Raw genomic sequence first — 21,452 nt, 5'->3', positions numbered from 1 at the left:
CCCTTTTTTTTATTTTTTTTTTTTTTTTTTTTTTTTTTGGTTGTTGTTGTTTTGTGTTTTTTTTTTAATTGAGTTGTTTTAGTTCCTTATATATTCTGGATATTAGTTTCTTGTCAGATGTGTAGTTTGCAAATATTTTCTCCCATTCTGCAGCTTGTCTGTTTGCTTTGCTGATTGTTTCCTTCACTGTGCAGAAGCTTTTTAGTTTGATAAAAACCCCATTTGTTTATTTTTGCTTTTGTTGTCTGTGCTTCTGAGGTCTTACGCATAAAATCTTTGCCCAGTTCTATGCCTTGGAGCATTTCCCCTGTGTTTTCTTCCAGAAGTTTTATAGTTTCAGGTCTTGCATTTAAGTCTTTAATCCATTTTGAGTTGATCTTTTGCAGATGGTGAGAGATACTAGTCTAGTTTCATTCTTCTACACATAGATATCCACTTGTCCCAGCAGCATTCATTGAAGAGGATGTCTTTTCCCTAAGGTATGTTTTTGGCACCTTTGTCAAAGATCAGTTGGCTGTAAGAACATGGTTTTTTTCTGGGTTCTCTATTCTGTTCCATTGGTTTATGTGTCTGTTTTTATTCCAGTGCCATGCTGTTTTAGTTACTATAGCTTTATAGTATATTTTAAAGTCAGGTAGTGTAATGCTTCCTGTTTTATTCTTTTTGCTCAGTATTGCTTTGACTTCTCGAGGTCGTTTGTTGTTCTGTATGAATGTTAGCATTGAAAAACAGCTTGATTTTGATAGTTGAAAATAGGTATGAGGGCATTCAGATAGAGATCATCTTAAGTTAATGTGTTTATTTATTCATTCATTTCTTTACTGAACTCTTTTTTATGTATTTATTTTTATTGATTATTGACAAATTATAGTGGTATATATTTATGAATTACCAAGTGATGCTATGATGTACATATAACAGTGTGGAATAATTGGATCAAGCTAATTAATATATCCATAACCTCAAATACTATCATTTATACCTCCTGTCTAACTGAAACATTTATTCTTTGACCAACATCTCCCTATTCCTCCCACTCCTCAGCCACTGATAACCATCATTCTGCTCCCTGCTTCTATGTGTTAGATTGTTTTAGATTGCACATATAAGTGACATCATGTGGTATTTGTCTTTCAGTACTTCGTTTATTTCACTTAGCATAATGTTCTCCAGCCTCATCCATTTTGTTGAAAACGACAGGATTTCCCTCTTTTTTTTTTTAAGGCTAATAGTATTCCATTGTATACTTATGCCATATTTTATTTATCCACTCATCTGTTGATAAACAATGGATGATTTCATAACTTGGCTATAGCCATCACTAAACTCTTATTAATCACTAGGAATGCAAGATAAATAAGGCAAATTTGCCAGATCAATAAAGTGTACGATCTCTGGCCCAGGGGGATTTTTCTTCTATCTTAAATTAGGTCAGGCTTTATTCTCAGAATGACCCTTATATCAGTTTCCTAGTGATGCTGTAACAAAGTATGAAAAACTGGGTGGCTTAAAGTAACAGAAATTTATTCTCTCATTGTTCTCAAAGCTAGAAATCTAAAATCAAGGTGTTGACAGGACCATGTGCTGTCTGATGGATCCATGCGAGAATATTCCTTTGTCTCTTCCTAGCTTCGTGTAGTTTCTGGCAATCCTTGGTACTCCTTGGTTTGTAGATTGCAATCTCTACCTCTGTTATGGCCATATTCTCCCGTGTCCTTTGCTTCTTCTTATAAAGAAACAAGTTATATTGGATTAAGTGTCCATTCTACTTCAGAATGACCTCATTTTAACTTAATTACATCTGAAATGACCCTATTTCCAAATAACATGCCCATTCTGAGGTACTGAGGGTTAGGACTTCAACATTTCAATATATTTTGTTGGGGGTGGGATTCAGTTCAACCCATAACAACCTGTGAGAGTAAAACCATTTACTTCTATAAAATGTGTTCCTTGGGTTTAGCTCATTTAGAAATATTTACAGCTTTGCCTCAAAAACAGTTTTCTCAACCTATGTTGAACTACACACTCTCTGGGGGAATATGGGATGCTATTACTGTGTGATGAGCTTGATAGGAACAGTGTTAATTCCTGGATTTTCATGGTCAGTGTGTGTTTCTCTTAGTTTTTATTATTTAAATATGATAACACAGTTTTAATGATATTATCCTGGATCCATCTTATATTGTGCAAACATAAGTTGAAGCTTTAAAGTGCAATCTTTTAGAGTATTGTTTAACAATAAATTTGTGCATCTGTTTAGTGAAAGAGTACCCTTTACTACCTACAGGTTTCTTGGCAACTGAGATACTTTTTCATCTACAGAGAACTAAACAGGAACTAAAGGATATTTAAAACAACAGAATTCCAGCTGTTCGGAATTATGAGTCCGTGTCCTTGCTCCTTGCCTTCCTAGACAGCTGCCTTCACTGTAACAGCTTGAGAGCCCTGCTTTTCACTGACCAGATGCTTTTGAATGCCTGTTATGTGGGGGTGTGGACTCTGTCAGGCAGCCCATGCCTTGTATCTATGAGATGCTCAGTGAATGTTTGTCAAATGAGAGAATGCTATGGAGAGGCAGGGCTTCTTATGTTGGGTACTTTATGCAGTTTATTTCAATTATCTTCTATAATTACCAAGTACCACCACAGGATCATGGCACCAATGGGCTGCATTAAACCCTGGTTCAGTAATCCTTTGATCATGGTACCTCAGCAGTTATCTTAGCCTCTTTAAAGCTCAGTTCCTTAGTCGGTAAAATTGTAAAATAATACCTACCCAACAAGTTTGTTGTGAAATTACCTGGTATAGGGACTGCAGTTTAGGTCACATTTGGGGAATGACAGTAGAGAAACTATTGCTTTGACTCCTCCTTTTTAAAAAAAATTCTTCCCTTCCCTTTCACAACATCACTCAGAGACTATAAGACCCTAAGTAGGGTTTCCTTTCTAAAGAGGTGAGAGCTTCAATCTATTACCATCAGCTCAATGTGATGACATACACCTCTGTGCTGGATTTCTGCCCTCAAAAAAGTGACATATGCTTGAGAAGAATGTATAGAATTTTCTCAGACTTTATCATTACCATCCTCACATTCTGATAACTGTCATATTGTCATTACTTTTCTTATTGATAATTATAGCTAACATTTATTAAAAGTTTACTGTGATCCAGGCACTGTGCTACTAACTTCCTATTTAGAACTCATTTAATCATCATCATGACCCTTTGAACTAGGTACTATTCTTTTCTATACAAGTGGAAGAAGCAATAGAACACAGTGGGTAGACTCTAGACCATAGGGGTTAGTCTCTAGATCTAAACTGGCTAGATCCAAATTCTTGCTCTACTATGTACTAGTTGTATCATCTGAGGCATGTTATTCAATCACTCTGTGTTCTATTAGTCTCAATAAAATGGGGGTGATGATTATGGTAAGATTACTTGTTTATAGGAATATTGTGAAGATTAAATGAGTCAAAAGCACATAACATTTTGAACACATTTCACAGAGTGAGAATTCAACAAATGTTCATTCTTTTATCTCCATCTTTTAGATGAAAAAACAGACTTGGGGCATTTAACTGACTAGATTGAGGCTAATAATTTTTAAATAGAAGAGCTGAGATTTAACCATAGGCAATCTGATTCTGCAGCTTGCATTCAAAACCTCTACACTCTGCATCTAAATGGAGTTTAGTCACTAAACCTGTCAACCATTGGAGAGCTGGCACAATGCCATATAAATCTAAGGGCCAGGGGAGTGGCACAAATGATAAGGCCTCACAGGACATTCCTATGGGCTGGAGTGAAAGTGAAATACAACTCTGGAGATTTTTCATGACACTCTCCAACAGGGTGGAGACATGCTGATTTAAAGCCCTTCAAATCCTGGGGATTGAATTGCAGAAAAGGTCAAGAGCCAGGATATGGGAATGTCTCAGTTGCCTTTTGAAGCCTGGGCTCAGCTGGAGTTTTAAAGGGAAGAAAAAAATTCCACTTTGCCTTCTCTTTCCTCCTGGGTTTGGTAGACCGAGGACAGCCTGTTCTGAGTGTGGGTTGAACGTAGAAGTTGGACACCCAGGGTGGTTTAAGTTGCTATGCTGAATGTGGAATCCAGTCTCTCTGTAGAAAACAGCCAGTGGTTAGGCTGCCCTTCCTGGATAATCAGCCCAGGTGCTGAAATGAAAAGCTATATCAAACAACAATTCGCATAATCTCAACCTAGGTACTCAACTCCCAGCTCTGTCAGATGCAAGTAGCAACAGCAATGGCTGAGTTTTGTCACAGAAGTTTGATGATAAATAAAAGCACTGGCTCCATGTTTTATAAGAACAAGCACACGCATTTTCCTCTTTGTTATTTTTTATTATGTGCATAGGCTTGAGCCAAGATTTTCTGAGTTTTAGGAGTGTTTCTTGTTTTGCTTTTCTTTCTTTCCTTTTTTTTTTTCTTTTATTTTTATTTCTCAAACCTGGCATCCTGAGTATTGCATGACAGAGTTGATTCAGAAGCAATCTCCAAGACTTCTACTTGGGGGGGCCCAACCAGGCCTAAATGAAAACCATCATGGCAAGTCCTAGGGGAGCCCGAAGTTTGAGAACAAGCTTTTTAATGGGGGCAGGTTGCCAAGGACCCTCCTTTTTTTTTTTTATAAGGAGCTCGAGGTATGCAATTAGGTGTCCCAGAATGTCTCATTCTCTGCTGAGTCTCCAGAAAACTGTGTATATTGCATATGGCACCTTGATTTTTCTTTTTTAAAAAAATGGGGCTTTATTTTTATTCCAAAAATGAAGACAGTTAGGAATCTTTGAGAAAACCTCTTTACCTAAGCAATGAGGTCTGAACAAGTGAAACTCCTGTCTGCAGGAGTTAAGTCAGATGATGTTAATCCCCTCCCTCAGATCATGTCTCATTCTCTTTTCCTGCTCCCTCCACAATGCCTCGTCTGGGACTAGCTCACTTGGCTCTTTATTCAGAAACCTGGCTTAGGGTTGAGTTGTGTGCACTGCTTCCAAAGTTCTGACAGGCAACTCATATTCAGGGTGTACAAACCATGTCTCAGGCCCACAAAAGAGCCTGGCACTAGTGAGAGAGAAGACTATCAGGTACGAAAAAAGGATTTTATAGGCTATCTCTTTCATTTGACCTGTTATTCCCAAAGTTCTCCCTATGAGTAATAAAGACCTATGATTACAAAATATCCTTTGCAAGCCCCCTTTCTGGTCTAAACTTCATTTTCTTTTCCCCCTCAAATGTGGGTGTTATACCCAAAATGTCCAATGTTTGTTTTGACTCTGAAATTATGTATTTTTTTTATGATTGATATTTTAGGGCCTCCATCCTGCGAAGGAGCTTTCTTAACCTCATGGAAGGAGTATTATAAATAAACATAGCAGGCATAGCAAAGCTCTTACAATTCTTCCCGATTACCAGCTAATAATCAATTTCATAGAATTTTCGTAACTTCTACAATGTCAGGACAGTTACTTAGAAAAAAATGGCTTTAAGCGAGCAAGAATATTAACGTGTAAGATCAGGAAAGATGAATATTTGGGAGTCTATCATGAAATTCTGCTTGTTAATAGTGGTAAGCAATTTACAGCTTGAAGACCAAGGATTTCCTCCCTTCTCTTACATCTCCTCCCAATTGCTGCTTTCCTTTCCTCCTTCTTCTTCTCCCCTTCTATTCCTTCTTTTCTTTTTCTATCCTTCAGTGTCAATAGTACTAACACCTAAATATTGATGCACTTAACACTTTGCCTGAATCAGATACTGTGCTGGCTACTGATTCATTGCGTATCAGTTCTAAATTCACCCATTTTTCCTGCTCTGTGAAAATGCATATGGGCCCTTCAAACATATTTTTCTTTGCTAGCTGGTATGATTAAGCTTTGTAGGTAGAGGGTGCTATGGGGCAGCAGAACCATATCAGGAGGAAGATGTGCTTCTTTGCTGTGGTGTGCTCCTCTTCAAAGGTCCTACACAAGACTTTTTTATTGCTAGACATCTTTAGTGAGCATCTTCTCCAGTGCTCAAATCCTGCAGCACGGGCAACATCTCCAGCATTTAGCTGCTACAGTGCATGTTGTTCCTCCAGCACCAGGCTCCAGCATCATGGACTCAGACAGCTTCTCTAGTACCCTGCTCCTATAGTGCCTAACAGCCAGCAACAACCATCATCTAGCAGTTTCCCTTAGCAAGCCCATTGGATCATTTCATAGTGGAATGCCTTTGGGGTGATACTTCCCTGTGAATAGCTTTCTGGAGCACCCTAGGGGAGAGATGCCGGCAAATTCTAGAATAGTGATTTTCAGCAAGTTCTGCAGAATGGCATCACAGTGACTTCCAGCCATTTAGTGAGACACAGCCATGTCCTTTAATAAATAAATAATTTATTAAATCAATAAATTGATTCAATTTAATAAATTATTGTCATTAATATTTTAATTAACAATAATTTATTAATTAATAATTTGATTATTGGCAATTATTAATTAAATATTAATCATTATTTATTCATAATTTATTGTATTAGATAATTTATTGATATTAACAAACTTAGTATTAAGTTTATTAATGTAATAAACTTTACTTTAAACTTTCCCTGTTCAAATTACTGTGTGGTTTCTCTCTCCTGATTGGACTTAGACTAATACACATATCTCAAAGAAAAAAAGAGAGAATATAGCACTTTTCCTTAAATTTCAGTCTTCTGCAGCCAAGGTGATTCTAATATGGTTTAAATCTTGTCTAGGTTTTGGTAAAAATTGCTCCAATGAATTATGAAGTCAATTCCTCACCTGAAAGAGTTCTTCTCTTAATATTTTTCTTTTCTCCCCGTTCTCAGTCAGAATTTTCTTCTCTTTATCAGCAGATCTTCTATTTACAAGACTTCTCTGGATGTCTCCACAGATATAGGGCTTCCTCTAATACTAGAAATTTTATAAGCTCAAGGTCCATTCAGTTATTTCCTAAATTTTTTCTCAGTCAAAATTTTCCCTACTTTCCTTTTTTCAAGAGGTTCCAATACCAATTTTTAATCTCTCCAAAAGGCAACAAGCCTAGCACTCGCTAATCTGCAAAAAAATATGACATTTTGTAGCCAGGCCTTGTCAATAAATCTCAGGACACCCTGGAGGTACTTCACTAAAACTCTTAGCTATATTTTAATGAAAATTTTGGGTGAGAGGATGTTCCCAACTCTACTCTGTAAAAATTTGCTCTTTGACTCAAAAGTAAACCAGTTAAGAAGTCTGTGGTTTTGTTCGCCTTAATGACTCACCTATATATATATACAGGTCTCTAATTGGTTATCTTCTCATTTACATGCTCTCTGCCTTCTTCATGTACTTATTTCTTGTTTCCTGCAGAAGACTGCATATGTAAGAGCAAAGCAATTGGAAGGGATGTTAAGGTGACAGCTTCAAAAGAGCAGGAGTGCATGCTTCCAGTATGAACCTCGCCTTCATATCTTGGGCATGAGGGGTGACAATCAGCTCTGTATCTCATGAATATTCATAACCAATAAAAAAAGAGAGAGAGCACAGCATCAGATGTAGTCAAAGAGGGTGTTTTGTATAGGCAGCAGCACCCACCCTCTCATGGAAGGAAGGGATTTGGGTGGAAACTGCAGAGACTAGGAGTGCTGTAAGGAGCAGAGTTAGGAAGACCTTGGGAATTGGTTTCCAGCAGTCACATTCACACAGCTTCACCAGGACTCTCTTGTTTTTATTGATTTGGTTTACTCATAGATGCTGGGACAATATGTGTGATTGACACATATATAATTGTCTGCTCATCCTTCCTCATCTTCTAGATTCTGCCTGATAGAGTTCGGATGTGTTGTTCCCGCCAAAACTCATGTGGAAATCTGATCCCCAGTGTGACAGTGTTGGAAGCTGTTTGAGCCATGGGGGCGAATCCCTCATGAATGGATTAATGCTCTCCCTGGGGGGGAAGGGTAGCGAGTGATTTCTTGCTGGGTTAGTTCCTGCAAGAGCTCGTTGTTTAAAAGACACTGGCACCTTCCCTCTCTCTCTTGCTTCCTCTCTTGTCATGTGATCTGCTTGTACCCACCGCTGCCTGCCACTTTCCACCATGAATAGGAGCAGCCTGAGGCCCGCACCAGATGCAGCTGTCCCAGAATCATAAGCCAAATAAACCTCTGTTCTTTATAAATTACCTAGTCTCAGGTATTCTGTTATAGCAACACAAATGGACTAATACACTGCCCTTCATGGTCACCTATGGTAACCATGGTAGTCTATATAGCTTCATGGTAGTCTATGTAGCTTCATAGACTACATCTACTCAGATGGAGAGGGATATTGAGCTGAGGTAAGCCAATTACACAGTTTTCTTCCATGTCTCCAAAATAAATTTCCCTCTTTATGTAAATTACTTCTGCTTTGTTTCCTTTAACTGAAAACCAAAGGAAATTTGATAATATGTTAGGTTAAGTATACAGAAGGAACATAATATTCATTGAGCACTACTATGTGCCAGGCATTCAAAAGAGACTAAATTTGCTAGCTAATTATAGTATAAAATACTAGCAAGATATCTGACAGTGAATATAATTATATTTGGAAAACATGATAAATAAGCAATACTAAATAACCTCAGCCCAGATCAATTCAGCAGTGGAGTAAACTTTTCAGATTTGTCATCCTCACTTATTAGGATACATTTCAAACTTTCAACAAGGCTCTTTACTGAAGTTCTTTAATCATTCAAATAATTTATTGTAAACACCTGCTGTTAAGATTTTTTTCAGACCCCAAATATGCTTTCAGCTTTTGTAAAGTGAAATCTTGAGTTTCAGTCTAATTGTCATTCAAGTGTTTGAACAGATCCAAAGCACATTAAATGGACAACACTCTTGGCCCTACAATGCAGTTCCTGCAGCTTGTCTTCTTACGGAAATTAAATTGTTGAAATAACAACTCTTACATAATGTTTACTTAGTCATTTAAATGTCTGGTGCTTAAACCTATGGATCCCTTCTTAACCAGCAAGGGAGAATATTGTGACTTCAGACATTTAGTAAGACAACCCAGCCAATAAATCACTATGATCAAGACAAACAGAATTTTGATTGAGATATTTAACAATGACAAAAAAACTTTATGTTTTGCTGTTCTGTAAAATGAAGGATTAAGTCCATTAGCTAACATTTACTGAGCACTGCTTAAATGTTTTACCTCATTTAATCATTGTGTAGATCATTGAATGTCACAATGAATTATGTACTTTGAACTATGTATATCCTGTATATAGTCCTTTCACATTTATTTTGGACTTGGTCTTATGAATTGATTTGGCCAGTTGGACATTAGGAAGCATGATGCAGGCAGAGGCTTGATGATTGCTTGTGCACTAAGGGCTTTTTCTCTCAAAATGTTCCATCCCTTTCTGAGAGTCCCTTAAATCTATCATGTAAAGAGGATTGGCTACCCTGCTGAAAAAAGCACACGGATAGGAGAGAAAAATGATGATAATGATGCCTGGCTAAGAAATCACTGTCAAGACTTGACTAGATTTGTTGCAAGAGATAATAAATTGCAAGTGTTTTAAGCCATTAAGTTTTAGGAAGATTTGTTACACACAAATGACAAAATAACCTTCATTACTTTTGAGATTAGTACTTTTATAATACCTTTTTACAAATGCAGAACGTGAAGCAGAGAGATTAACTTGCCATTGGTAACAAAGGTGATAAGTGGCACAACCAAGTTTCAAACCTAGGCATTCTGCTCCAAACAGTACACTACACTATTTCTCTAAGATGAAGATACCTCTATTGGCAATTCTAAAAAGAGTAACAGATTTATGAATCCTTACTACAAGGCCAACACCATCATAAAACACTAACCCTGTGAAGGAGTTCTATAGATGTTTGTTGTTTTGAGGACTTTCATTTTTGAAGGTTTTTTGTCTGTTTTTGTTGTTTTGTTTTTGTTTTGTTTTGTTTTTGGTAAGAGGACCTGCTATTACCTTTTGGAGAATTGCCTCCTTTTTTGTGTGTACAGAATTGATGGCAGTGGCTATTGAAGATCTCTGCCATCCCTTAGCCATAGGTTGGGCATGTAACCTAAGCTGGATCAGTTAGAATCCCCCTTGTGAGAAAGTGAGTCTTGCGTGTAGAATAGCATAAAGACAGAAACACAGCTGAAGCTCATTCATTGTGGGATGTATGCACAGGAAAGAGTAGAAATCAAAACAAGAATTCCCCTCTAATTGGCTTTAGCTACTAGGTATCTACTCTTTTCTTTGCCTGGTTCTCTAGTCTTTGCTTATGAGTAACTTTAATACATTCCTTTTCTGTTTTAGTCAGTCAGTCTTACTCTGTTGCATTCGAAGAAGGGATTATTTAAACATCAGGAAACTTAGTTTCATTGAGTCTACATATGGGCCAGGGTTATGGGCACATCTTAGAAATGGCAGACTTGGGATTCTAATCCCTATTTTTAGCCTGAAGCCTGTGCTTTTAACCACTCTAGTCTTAGATGCATCAGTCTTTTAGATTCTCTAAGCTGCATATTTTTAGATATATAGATCTCTATGTTGTTTGATAATCAAAAAGTAACATAGATTATTATTTTAACACCATGCAAAACGTGTTTATCAAGATATGATTTAATTTAATGTTGGTAGCATTTACAGAAGAAGCTATTTGTAAAGATGGGTATGGGAGATTGGAAAGAGCATCAGAATTGAAGAGAATAAATCGTTCTAAACTATGCCTCTTTGTGTTAATGGACTTTGGCGAAATAGTCTAACACTTCTGAGGGTGTCCTGAATTACCTCACCTATATAATGGGGTTAGTAATTCTTAGACGCTTGTTTGGGGTTAAATGAAATTATATATTCAAAACTGCTTGTTATTTAGTAGGCACTCATATTTACTTGTTATCAACATATAGGTTCTGTATTTTTTGCTAAGTCATAAGTGACAAAATCACTTGTTCATTCACTTGACCAATAAGGTTAACACACTGTACCCCACAAATATGTACAAGTAAATACTAAAATAAAAGAAAAAGAAATATAAATTCTTCACTCAGTCATTAATCATTTCATGTTGGCAAAACATGTTTATAAATATGAATAAGACACAGGCCTCCTCCTTCTAGTCTACTAGAAAAAGAAAGAGAGAAACTTTTAAATAATTAAATATAACGTATTAAATGCATTATTACTGGAAAATGCAAGTGCCATTTGGAAATAAAAGATAGAGTCATTGACTCGTATTTAGTGACTACCAGAAAGGCTTCACTGAGGAGGTTGATGTTTCACCTGCGCCTTGTAGAATAATGAGATAAGGTGAGTGAATCTTAAAGAAATTAACCAAAATCACATTAGTAGGAACTGGTTGAATTAGAATGATCATCTACTAATTAATGTTTACTCCAAATCTAAGCCTTCCTTCACTCTACCATTTATGTCTGTCAACTTGGTTTAAAGAGAAAAAAAGAAAGAAAAAAAAAATCCATTTTATCAGAGGGTTTGGAGTGAAAAAATTGGCCCACATGTTCTCATTCACAATGATAGCACAGAAGAGGGAATAAGGCTATAGCCGTGAGGGTGCATATTTATCTGACTCCAGAATTTCAGCTGGGTTAGATCAACTTTGAGAAATATTTCAACCTTTACACATGGCTTCTCACCCAGTTCTGTAGGCTGCCCATTATCTGGTCTGTGAAGGAAATGACTCAAGCATGGAAAAGAAGGATGGAAAATACCTATGGCATCACTGGACTTGTCACTTTCCAGATAGTATCATTCTCATGGAGATGCTTTTTAAATTAGACCTTATCAAGACTGGGCTTCTATCCACAGTGAGATATCTGCTCTATATGCCCAGAAGTAATGTTCTGAACAATTTGGAAAGTGGCCATCTAATGGGATCACAGCAACAAAAGAAGCCTCAGTCACACTCCTGGAAGGTCAATGAAAGTTCTCGGTTCTCTTTGTACTCCCTAATCTCTAGCTATGTTTATCCTGCCAAAAATCTACTTAAGGAAGGTTATCACTGGCTGAAAATCACCATCCAATGCCTAGGATCTTGAGTATATGGATGGGACTTTTCCTGGGTGGGGCTAAAAATTGGGCAAGAAATAACTGCAATCATCAACACATAGAAAATTAGTGTATTTCCCTTCCTTACATTATCTTCTTCATATATTCAGGCATGAAAAAATGTTACCAGATAGCAAAGAGAGTTAAAACATTTAAAACCCTGGCTTGTGAGCTTACACACACATTCATGCAGTATTGATTAAAGCATAAGAAAAAAAGGAACGAAGCTGTAACTTGATAGTCTGTATATAACCAAGCCATACATATTTTAAGTATTTCTTTTGTTTACGTGGTTTACAAAAGTGAGATATTTGGCATCATTATTTTATACCTGAATATATTCAACCATATTCCCTTTGCACTTTCTATATGTCAAGCACTACTCTGGGCTCTGAGATGCAGACTATGTTCTTTGAATTTTATACTCAGGTGCTGAGAGAGACAACAATCAAGTGAGAAAATAAATAAATATACTGATTTCCAATAATGATGAATGCTTTGAGAACAATAACAGGCTGGTGTGGTAGAAAGTGGCTGGAGGATAAGATGTCACTTTAGATCATATGGTCAGGAAAGGATCTCTGAGGAGGTGGCTTCAGTGACAAGAAGAAATCAATCATGATAAGTTCTTGGAGAAGAGTGCTTTAGGCAAAATAAGTAGCAACAGTTCATGGCCCTGAGTAGGAACAAGCTTGTCTTGGCTAAGGAACAGAAAGAAAGCCAGTGCATAGGGAAGAAAGAGAGAAGTTCAACGGGAGGATGTGGAAATAGACAGAAGGCAGATTATGTTGGACCTTATGGAACATGGTACCAGAGATAAGACATTTGAAAGATTCTAAGCAGGTGAGTGACATGATCTCACACTGGCTGTTTCATGGAGAAATATGAGCAAGGAGCAAGAGTGGGGAAAAGATAGGATAAATGCCTCTGACAATAGGCAGAAGATGCTGGCAGCTTGGCCTAGGGTGGTAGCAATAAGGGTGAAGAGATATTTCCATTGGGACTCAGGGCTCTAATCTCATCTCTGTCATGGTACGAATCTGAATGTCTACTAATGCTCAGAACTATCAACAGATTCAAATATGAAGAGCTTTTCTGAATTTTCAATGGCTTTCCCCTTCTCTTATTATTGTTATTTTATCTCAAAGCATCCCATGAGGTTGGTAGCAGGGGAGTCCTTATACTTTCATAAATGAAGAAATTGGGGTTCTGCTAAGAGTTAACCAGAACCCAATAAAGCTGGGACTCAAATCCATCTAAGGCCAATGTCATACTCTTCCTACTGTCCTACCTACCAGATTTGAGATATTTCAAAGCATTTATTTTGTCAGGTACAAAATTGCCTGTATTGGGTTAAGTGTTGTTCTGAACTTCAGAACATACTAGACAATTAGACGAGTTTACCAGCTCTATGTCTGAAGGAGAAGGGGCCACCTATTCTTAGAGAAAATCTTAAGACTGTATAGAAGGCAACAAATGGGTAAATTAAAATGTATTTCTGAGAGGTAATATCCCTTGGTGATCGAGTTACATATCCCAGCCCTCAGTGCAATGTTCTGCTGAGTAAAGAGATTATACAAAGAAAGGTACATTAATAGTTAGTTGTTTATAAGAGAGAGAGTGAGAAAGAAAAAAAATTGGTAAACTCTTATTTATGTGGCAAGCATTTTTCCTAGGCATTTTTTTATGTGCTATTTTGATTACGTAATCGTTCTGAGAGGTGAATGTTATTCCCTTTATTATTCAGATGAGGAAAATAAGGCTCAAAGAAGTTGTGTAATTTTTTCAAGTTTATGCAACTGATAAACAGCAGAGCTGTAGTTTGAATAAAAGTCAATCGGCAACGAAAGCCCAAGTACACAATGAGTCAGAGCTCCAAACTTATCTGGCCTTATGCACTTCCAAAATGTGTAATATGACAGCAATTTGTTTTTGAACAAGAACTTTAGGATCTGCCTTTTTGATATGTTAAGGTATTTCTTAATGGAACTGACAATTTTAGGTACTGTGCTAGACTAGCCAGGGTGGATTTATATTTAAAATCTAAATATCAAAGACCCATAAGCCTCAAAGGTAATAATTTTGTCAGGTTTAAGAGTAGAGAAGCTTCCCAGAAATTGCAAATTTGAGGTTTTCTGCATTATGAAGCTGGTCCAAAACACTTATCTGGATAAATAAAGACCCAGATGCTAGCCTCAGAGTTTGTAACCAGAGGCAGAGCCTTGAGCTAGAAGATAAAATCAACTGGATCACAGTTTATTCATTTGAGATGAAGAGCCTAGACTTTCTCTACTCTCCCTCTCTTTCTTTATACCTTGATCATACCACAAATATTTGAGGCTGCAGAGTTGGACTAAATAAACTTTATGTTTCCTTTCTTCAGTGATTCTAGTAATAGCTTTATGAAATGGCCATTCAGCATTGATTTCCAAGGAAGGATCCTTTTTCCAGGATTTTTATTTCCTTAAAACTTTTATCTTTTTTTTTTCTTTTTAATTGAAGAGAGACATATTACGTTTTGTCTGGAGAGGTGGAATGTTTACTTAAATGACATGCCAGTGCCTATGTTTGGTCTGAGAGTAAACATGTGTACTGTGATCCTATCCTGACCTGGTTAAAAAATGATCATATTTGATTTTGTGTCTCAACAATCAGCTCAATCCAAGATACAGAATAAACCACAATCTTCCTCTTAGTTTATAAGGCAAGTATGCTTCTTTTCAGTCAGTGCTCTCATACTTAGCCAAAGTTGATTCGCAAATTTATTAACCCTCTAATTGTACATTTTCCCAACTCAGAATTAAACTTGATGTCTTAACAGCACAGCTAAAACAAGTTACTTAGGTTTGCCTAAGCTACAGTATGGAGAGCAGCTTTCTGACAGCACATGGGTAAATTGAACTCCTGAGAAGAGCCTGTTTCTGTAGCTCAAAGGCTAAGCCAAATGAACCTAAAGGCTTCTCCCTCTTACCCCTGTGGTCTCCACACCTGGTGTTGATTACTCAAGTAATAGGGAGTTTAAGCCCTGAGTGACGTTTCTAGATCTTTAGTGAAAACAAATCCAACTTGTGATGTAAGGAATTATATACCAATGTTGCTTAAACTATGTTCTGCAGAATAATAATGTTAATCCAGATGTTAACAAACATCCCCATGAAAAGGGTACGGTAGTCACTTAAAAGTGGGCATTTCTGTATGTAATGGGCCTTTCTTGCAGATTCAGAAAGCTCATCAGCACATTAAAGGTTTCTGAGAATTTCTGCAGCAAAAAAAAAATGCTAGATTTACTGTGTTTCCAAAACATGCCTGAGAATAGAACCATTTTATTTCATGGGTGATTTTTCAGTATCTTGGAGCACTGTATCAACATTTCTTCCTTTCCCAAGCACAAAGCCTGGTACATAGTAGACACCTAATAAATATTTGTTAAAAATCAAATGAGTATGTGAATGAATCAAATGAGCATGTGAATAAATCAAATGATATAAAGTAGGATACATATTTATAGGCATAGACTTGTACTATAATTTTTTTTTCTATAGAAACACATTTAACATCGCCCAACACATGTTTTTTGAGCTTCCACTCTTTGAGAGGCCCTACGCTAGGTGTTGGGAAGCTCAGAATCTAGAATAAGATGATAGTAACACAACGTCATATGTGGATGAGAGATAGCTAAGGGTGAGTATAACATGCTATGGAATATGGTGTGGGGGTGGGGCAAGTCAGGGAAGATTTCTGGAGAAGGTGGTTTCAAGTTGAGTTTTAGGTGAAGAGTTAAGAGGTAGCCATGCAAAGAGGTGGCCCCACAAATATTTATGGTGTGCATATATAGAAAAGGCTTCATATGTACAGCGTTGCAATGATTAAGCATATGCAGATACACATATATCTTCTACATTTTGCAAGTAAAACATTGTATCAGAAATGCCTTTGCTTGATGAGAGGACTACTTTTACATTTTAGAAAACCACATAACATGGTAACATGTGTCAAAAATACTTACCCAAATTACATCAAAGGAAAACATAAACCATGAACCAAAATAGGAAATGTAGCGTTTAACATTAAAGTTAGTAAGCTTAAAACATTATTTTTGTGAGGAACCTATACATCTTCATTATAAGAATTCTAGTGAACTTTACCACTCCACCTTTCTCATGGCTAAAGGACAGCCTCCTACCCAGAGATATTCCTCTTCCTAGACTAACAAAATCTTCATTGGCTCTATCTTCTTTTCATATCACAAGTTATAAGTCTACCCCAAAACGAAGAAGTTATTTATAAATAAAAATCTAGAAATTTGACTTTTTAATCACTGACTCTAGAGCTGTTTTCTAACCTGTATTAAGAGTTTCAATCCCTCACCTATTTATTCAGTCCAAATATTTATACTGAGTTTCTACCCTTCTGCAAACTCTGTACTAATATCAGGGCATTCAGGGCTGACACAACATCTCACAGTTCCTCTCACCATGGAGCTTATCCTCTAACGAGAAAGCCTGACACTAAACAAGGAGTCATAGAGATGAAACTAAAATATAAGAACTGGCTTTCTATAAGAGAATATAAAAGAGAAACAAACCTGGCTGCAGACGTCATGAAAGGCTTCCCTGAGGATGTGACAATCGAACTGAGGCCGAAAGGTGGATTAGGAGTTAACTAGACAAAGGTGGTGGAGGTAGGAAAGTGAGGTTGGGAAGAAATGCCCACAGAAGAGTAGGAGCATGGATTACTAGAGCATCTCAAAGAATTTCTTGAAGACAAGCATAATTTGTTATTTTTGAAATCTCACAAAAGTCTGGCACATTTTGAGTAATCACTATTCAAAAACTCTTTGTTGAGTGAACACCTTAACTTGGTAGACAGTGCCAAAAGACTTTCTGGTGACAAAGTCATCAGCCCACTGCCCAAAGCAAGAAGAATGTGTAGCCCTCACACTCCAAAGCTTATTCTGTAGCCAAGCTCCTGGAATGCTACCAACTTCCTATAAGAAGATTTATGACTTGAGTTCATTCTTCATTCTTTGTCCCTTCATGAATTTATTTGCTTGTCCACCTAGGTTTATTGAACACCTGACTATGTTACCATGGAGAAGTCAAAAATGATGAAGACATAGTCTTAGCCTCAAAAAACCTTTATCCCACCAGGTTGTCATGTGCACCAATATTCATAAAACAAGGCAGAAGAAAGTCTGGACTGTATGGCAGAGATAAAATGGAATATTGTAAGAGTAGAGGGAGAGAAATCCCTGTAAGCTGAGGTGTTTGGAAAAGGAGATGCTAGTAAAATGAAGGCTATAAAAGAATTTTGACAAGTAGATACAAGGATAGAAGTGAAAAGCTACTTCAGGTGGAGAGAAAAATGCAAATAAAGATAAAGGAGAAAGGAAAAGTGTGTTCAAGAGGGAGCAAAAAATCTAGCTTAGTAGAACCATGGAAAATAGCAAGAGGTAGGGCCTGCAAGAGAAGGCACGTGTGGATAATCATCAGCCTTGATTGCTTTCTTAAATATTTAATGCTTTTATCATGTTGATGAATGTGGTGGAGTTAAACTCATGTATTCAGAGTAGAAGGATAATTTTGACAGAAATGTGGAGAATCCATTGGATAAAAGAGAAATGAGGAAAAGAGAAGTAGTTAGGAGGTGTTTCCAACAGTTCAGGTAAGAAGTAGAGAAGGTCTTAACAAGGATGAGAGATGAATTTGAGTGACATGGCAAAGAGGGGATCAAATGACTATAGTGACCAGCTGGTTATGGGTTCTTCATATAAAAGAAGCTGAAGATAGTGCTTGGGTAACAGGCAGGAGGTGATTCCACTTAATTAACTGAAGATGTAAACCAGAAGACAAATTGGTAAGGAATATGATAAATGTAGGCTAGTACTAGAAAATAATATGAGTTTATTGTAAGTATGCTCAGGCCAAATGGTAATTCTAAACATATTTGTTTATGTGGAATGTTCCAAACCAAATCATCAAACAGTACCTCGCTTTATAATTAACATCAGCACTCTGCCCCCAAATTCCTGCACGTGCCATGATCTATCAAAATTACTTTAGGGCCGGCCCCGTGGCTCACTCGGGAGAGTGCGGTGCTGGTAGCGCTGAGGCCGCGGGTTCGGATCCTATATAGGGATGGCCGGTGCGCTCACTGGCTGAGTGTGGTGCAGACAACACCAACCCAGAGTTATGATCCCCTTACCAGTCAAAAAAAAAAAGAAAGAAAAAAAGAAAATTACTTTAAACACCTCATTCTAATATTTCTCCCAGTTTGTTCTGGTCTTCTATGATCAACCTTCAAATTTACTTTCTATAGTTATATACCAACTCCTGGCTTAATAAAACCCACACCTTAATTAAATGTGTTAATTCTGTTTAAAGGAATGCATATTAAAATCACACCTTGATCTCTCTACTCAGTGTTTCTTCCACCTGGAAAGTTCTTAGTTTCCATCCAAATTTTTATAACTTTAAAGAATCAACCCAAATACCACAACATCTTAAAGCCTGCCTTTACAGAGCTAATTATACATGTTCATCCCTTTTTTTATCCGATGCCACTCATTTATACCTCTATTATTCTATTTTGCATAAAATCTTTATGTAATTATCATATCCCTCTTACTTAATTAAAAGCTCTTTGAGTATAGATACAACGTACACCTCTTCATTACTTGCCCATAACAGGTACTTAATAAACTTAATTGAAATCAGATATCTGCCAATACCCATAAATGATGCTAAAAGCAGAAAAGTTCAATAGGAGAATACAAATATTTGAAATATAATCCATCAGAGGGGAACAATATTTGACACTGGACTAGGGCAATGCTTCTTAAACTTTAATGTGTGTAAACAGATTCCTGGGCCTAAACCCTGAGATTTTGATTCACTAGGTCTTAGGTAGGGCCATGAATTTGCATTTCTAACAAATTCCCAGATGCTGTTGATGCTTGTGGACAGTGAACCCTAACATACTGAGCACTAGTTTAAGGAATAAGCTTGATGCCTGAATGCCTGGACTTAAATTCCACTACTATAATTTACTGGTTTTATGATCTTACGTTACCAAATTTCTTTAAGCCTCAACTTCCTTGCCTGTAAAATGGCAATAATAATGGAACCCCTTATGACTGATAACTAAAACTAAACTAAAATAGTTGATCTATAAAACATGCTTCTGGAAGTATCTAACATATAGTATGTGCTTACAAATTAAATGTGAGTATTTAATAGTGCAAATAAGTTAACAGATTCCTAAAGAGCAAGGGTCATTAAACTATGGCTTGCAGGATAAATCTGGTTCATTGCCTGTTTAGGTAATGCTGGTGGCCAACAATTAGCTTTTTATTTTTTAAATGGCTGAAAAATGTAAAAGAAGAATATTTTGTAACACAAGAAAATTATATAAAATTCAAAGTTCAGTGTCCATTCAGTGTGATTAGAATACAGCCAAAAACATTTGTTTACATATTGCCCATGAATGTGTCTGTGCTACAACAGCATAGTCAAGGATTCATATGACAGACTATATGGCCAGCAAAGCCTAAAGTGTATGCTATCTGGCTCTTTACATTCAAAGATTGCTAACCCCCAAGATACCACCAAGTGATTTAATATGTGAATTTACTAGAACTAGAACCATCAATATTTCTGTTGTCTACAACAATAATGTTCAGTGGCTATGGTTTATAATGTAACAGTACCAAAGTAATGAAAGATTCTTAGAAACCAAATAATAAAAAGAATTGGGAAATAAAATGAATTTGAGAGATTCGTGGTGAAATGAGGTAATTACCATCAAATCTCCTCAAACCAGGAAATGCTATTAGAAAGCCCAACCCACTTATATATATATACACACACACACGCACACACATATACATATATAAAAGCAATACGTGTTTATGGTATTTGGAAAATACAAAAATGTATGCAGAATGTAAATTGGTTATATTCCCAGTATTAGAGATAACCATGTTTAGACATTTTTGTTTTTACAAAATTGGGATGTTATTGTACAAAATGGTTATATGTATTTAATAGGACATTTCTCCAACATCCTCATATATTCTCTGAGAACATTGTGTTTAATGGTTAATGATGTTACATTGTTCAGATATGCCATAATGTTTATTCTTTTCATTAGCTGATTTTAGGTTATTTTAAGATTTTGTTATTATTTGTAAATAATGCTATAATAAATAAACTTGCTTATAATTTTTTGGCATATCTATGATTTTTTCCTTCTATAATAAGTTACTATAATAAAACTTTTGTCTAAATTTGGGCTGCTTTCAACAGAAATAGAAGAATGAGATCAGATACAAGGGTAATGAGACAATCTCTCTCTGTCTCTGTCTCTTTCTCTCTCTCTCTCTGTTTTTTCGGATTCCCAAACCACCCCAATGTGGGGGATTTCCATCTAATTAAATGACATATTACCTTTCACCAGCCATAATTTTTTTTTCTATATACCCCATTCTTAGACCCATACCATTACAATCAGGAAAACAAAATCCACCCCCCAGCCCGCTTCCCTTAGAAAAAAAGGCAATAATCTTATCAAAAATATTTTATTTACAAAAAAATCAATTATACTATACATCCTATACTGGAAATACATTGAATAATTGCTAAAATAAATACAGGCAATTGATTCAACTTTTTATAAGAATGAGAGAATTTGACATTTGAATGTTATCAAAGCTTAACTTAGAACATAAATAGTTAAAAAGGCAAACTCAAGTTTTATTCTCATTTATTGGCATGGTGTGTTTGTTTTTCACAAGCTCTCCAATCAGTGAGAGTCTGAGTTTCAGAATGTTATGGACATTTTTGTACTCTGAAGGTAGAATGTGCAGCTTTTTCTCAGGCAGGATAGGTGTAACACAGATGTCTGCACAAACAGGAAGCAGAAAGGCAGGAAGCACATTGTTAACACTTCGCCACGTGTCTCTGCTTTACCACAATGCTTTTTAATCAACTATTCATATATTCATATTGTGTTTTTAACAGAGGTCTACACAGCACCAGCTACAAGGCCTGATGGATCATGTAAAAAGTCAAACTGGTTAATTGAGGTTCTGTAGTAACTCAATTAGCCAAGTTCAGAGTAACTGGTTTATCAATTTTTATCTGTCCCAATTCTTGGTATTTATTAAACCTTCATATCATTTCTACTGTGTAGACATTTTTATGTAGGCCAAGAACAGGAGAGATGAAGCAATTCTCTGTATAATTTAGCTTGAATATGCCAATTTTGAATCTATATATTTTATATTTATTATAATTTATCCAACTCACCCATGTAAACATCATACTAACATGTAAAGTGAACTGGCAAGCTGAAAAAAAACAAAGTTG

Source organism: Galeopterus variegatus, unplaced genomic scaffold, assembly GCF_000696425.1.
Source record: "Galeopterus variegatus unplaced genomic scaffold, G_variegatus-3.0.2 Scaffold3525, whole genome shotgun sequence".
NCBI lineage: Eukaryota > Metazoa > Chordata > Mammalia > Dermoptera > Cynocephalidae > Galeopterus > Galeopterus variegatus.
This window is presented reverse-complemented; position numbering follows the sequence as displayed.